Here is a 3,979-nt window from a genome sequence, read left to right on the forward strand (position 1 = left end):
ATACAAACATAAAAAATGAAGTACCCATAGACCTCATTAAGTGTATACCTTGAAGAGTTTTTAGATATTGAGGTGAGAATCCAAACTGTGTTATTTTGAAGCTTGATTTATTAGGTGTCTACAGAAACTTTATGACTTGATATATAGTCCCAGCCTCCCAGATAAGTCCAGATACAATCATGTTAAATCAATCATGTTTTATATACTACCATAAACTCATATAATTCAGAAAATGAATGTGTTTATTTTCATACATTTCTACATAAGAAATATGGTTTATACAATACTTTTACAAGAAAGATTTCAAGTCAATTTGATTACAGCTCCATGTAAGGCATGAAGAAAAATTAAATACAATGAGCAATGTGTTCAAATATTTAAATTGAAGATTCTGAGACATCATTGTGATACTAGTTATTATATAAATAATGGCATACCTAAAGCAAGTCCAATACAGTAGAACTGAAGATTTACAATGACTTGTATAATATTCCTTAGAGTGTCTTGGCCCAGAAAGAAAAAATGAGAAACCTTGAACATCCTTATACATAAGGCAAAAGTACAGCTTTATATTTGGTATATCCATAGGTGCCTTCAGCTGTTGGAGTACGGAAAAGTTAAGCTAATTCTCTTTAAAAACTCACATGGGATTCTTCCTTGCAAAAGGATATCCTTAGGTTGACAGAAGAAACTTCTGCCAATTTTTCATTCCATGAAATAACTGCTTTGTTGCAAAAACCCCACATTAGTCAGGGGCTGTTGGTGTAATGCGGAATAGCCTGAAGTTTGGAAGTCACAAAATTGCTCACAAGGACTAGACTAACACTGATACTTCTAGGAAATAGTAAGCTAGGGAAGAAAACCCAAATGTGTTACATTAATTGTGTCCTCCTGAATTGCACAGTGGAAACATTAGATGTGCCTCAAAACATTAGCCATGTAATTACTTACTTCTACCAGGACCATAAACTAGGAATCTACATTTTCATGCAACAGAATACATGAGGCAGTTCTTGAGAGCCCTAACATCTGGAAGGTGTGCTTTCAAAATTAATTTTGGGTATCATGAAATAAGGTACAGTGAGAAAAGCATATCTGAGGAACAGGAAATTCTCTTGGCGAAGTCATTTATTGAGACTGTTAACACAGATTTTCCTCACCTTTAAAGTGACAGAAGAACTGTAAAAGAAGAACTGTATCTAAATATATACCGTGCTCAGGGCATTTTTAATGGGAGGGTTGTAAGTAAATGGAAATGTTAGCATATCCTTAGTGTCAGGTTTTCATCAGTTCCCACACACCTGTGTCTTTCTAACAATATACTTTGATATTCTTCAACAAGCAATCACATTCCTTTTGATACATATGCATCCCTTTTAATCCAATCCCCTATGTTAAAACTACATCTGTCTCTTTTATAGACTTACTTTTAAATTGCAGTAAGTTGGAAAGTAAATAAAAGTAGCCTTAATTTTCACTTTTTACATGGTAAGGTCCTATCCAGTTATGGATTAGAGGTCAGTTTCTCCCAATATTTTTTGTTCAATGATTTTTGTAAACATATTTAATATTAGAGGTTAAAGCAAGATCCAAAGATTTTGTTTTAACAGCATAGTAACATTTGACTGACTTTTATTATTAAGCTTTATTAAGCAGCTTTAAGGTTAGCTTCAAGTCAGCATGAAGCAGAACACTGAGTTTGTGGGTTGGATAAATAAAAACATATTTAAGTTTGTTGGTATAAAGCAGGCCACTGATCTCAGTTACAGCAGTCTAAGATTAGAAAGAAGCTCATGGATTTATTTTTTCATGTTGTCTTTATTTATAATTAGCTTTTACTCAGTAAAGTTTTAGCAACCCTTTTCCATCTTTGTTGTTATTCCTTTATCTGAGAAACCACAATGTGATAACTACTGGCAGGCATTATACAAAGCAGGGTTTTATGCCTCTGTAGAAGGATGAGGATTGAAAAAAACCTCAGCCTCTAAAATCAATGGCAGAGCTCATGTCTGAGTATTACCCTATATCAGGCACTGTATATGTTGGTCTGCGTGTTTATAATCCTTGTTACAGCATATCTACTAAAATATTGATTTTTCTTAGTTTCCAGCTAGACTAACTGATGAGTTACTAGCCTCCTTTGAGGGAACATTCACATTTTACATTAAACACTGGTGAAAACATGATTTTAAGCCTAATTTGCCTTCCGTTCTAATTGTTATGGCCCTGGCCATAGGCAATAGAACATCTTAACTAGAAGCCCCAAAAGTCAGAGTTCAGTAGGCAGCCTGACCCTCCTCTGCTGAGTAGTTTAAAGGAGAGGTAGACTATGATTGGGTTTGGAAAAGAGTTTCCAGTCTCTTCTTAACGGTCTCACTTTCTACGTGCCAAGATTGCCAAGTGGAAACCCCACTCCTTGTCTTCCTTTTCTATGTTGTGGTGTCTGCACCCCTACTCCAACCGCTGCAACTGAGGACACAATGTAGTTGCAAGAGCAGCAATCCATTAAGTTTGCAATAAAGATTTTGCCAAAGGCTTGGAGTATCTTCTCTTTCTTTTGAAGGATTCAGTAGTGCTCAGCAGGCTTAACAGGCACTCAGGAACTTGTAGGAGATGCTCCAGCATCTTAGGAGAATACAAATAAATGAATGATCAGATGAGATAGTGAAGGCCGACAGGACTTAGAGATTGTTAATGTTGATAGGAAACCACATGAAAAAGGGCTGTGTGTTCTTTTCAATCCTGTTCCCCCTCTCCTCCAGTCAGAAGAGATGGTGTAAACTTAAAAATGTCTTCTAGTCCTCCTTGAATGAAGTTATACGGAAGGTGTGAGAAACAGGGTAGAGGGATGGGGTCTGTGCATAAAAGAGGCTGTTCCCTCTGACCCCAGATCATGGAGATTGCCTTCCCTATGCAAGGCAATCTCCATGCACCCTTTTCTGCACTTGGTGGCAGCTTTTCCGATACAAGAAGGAGGAACATGTGATGCTGTAAGAAACAACCTTGCACACAGTAATTAAGATTAGTGTGTTTGCTAAATACAAAACCTGTGTGGAGAGCAGATCTCTATAGGGTACACAGCTTAGGCAAGTAGGAGTCCAGCTGCATGACAATTTGGACTTTTGAAAACAAATATTTCCAAATGGTATATCTTACCAGGTTCAACAGAGACAGAATAGCTGTCCTTAAAAATGTTTAGACATGTTGAAACTATTTGTTGACTTTGAAGTTGATTTCAAATGGTCATACATTGATACCCAAAAGTATGTGTTTAAACTGAAGTTATTTAGTAAACCTGGTTCAAATTGTATCATTAGATAAAATCATAAAAAGGTTTCCAAGCCTGATCTTGCAAAGACTTAGCAGCATATGGGTTTTAGTCATGTAAGTAGATACTTTGGTCTGCCCTCTTTTAACTGTAGTGCGGGCAAAATTTTTTCTCCACACCAGATAAACCCCAAAGGAGTATGGTAAACAGTTGCGTACCGAGTTATTAAACTCACAGAAAAGTTATACATGTCACGTGTTCAGGCAAAGACATCCACAAAACCTGAAAGTATATGGAGCTTTCCATTGGTATGCTCTAAAGTTCATCTCTTCTTTAGTTCAGTTCTTTACCTGGATTTAGAGTTTGCTTGTGAACGTGTTTGTCTGGGGCTTTGAGCCATCTGTACCATTGCTGCTCAGTATTGTAACAGTTTCAATTTCATCAGTTTTCACTGGGCTACAATATTTTTTTCAACTGTCTGGCTCTCATCAACTTTGCATCCTCAAAACACTGTATAAGCATTTTGTGTTGGATATATTGCCTTCATCTGTCCATTGAAGCACTTAAAATTACCTTTATGAAATATGCATACATTAAATCAAGCACACAGTCCATTTGAATGAGTCTGCTCTAAAGTGCTTTCCAAGTCATCAGGCAAAACAGGCAGTCTGAAAACCCAGTTATCCCTTTAGAAAATAACACCTAAGCAGC

Source organism: Corapipo altera, unplaced genomic scaffold (assembly GCF_003945725.1).
Source record: "Corapipo altera isolate COAL_440 unplaced genomic scaffold, ASM394572v1 52, whole genome shotgun sequence".
Classification (NCBI taxonomy): Eukaryota; Metazoa; Chordata; class Aves; order Passeriformes; family Pipridae; genus Corapipo; species Corapipo altera.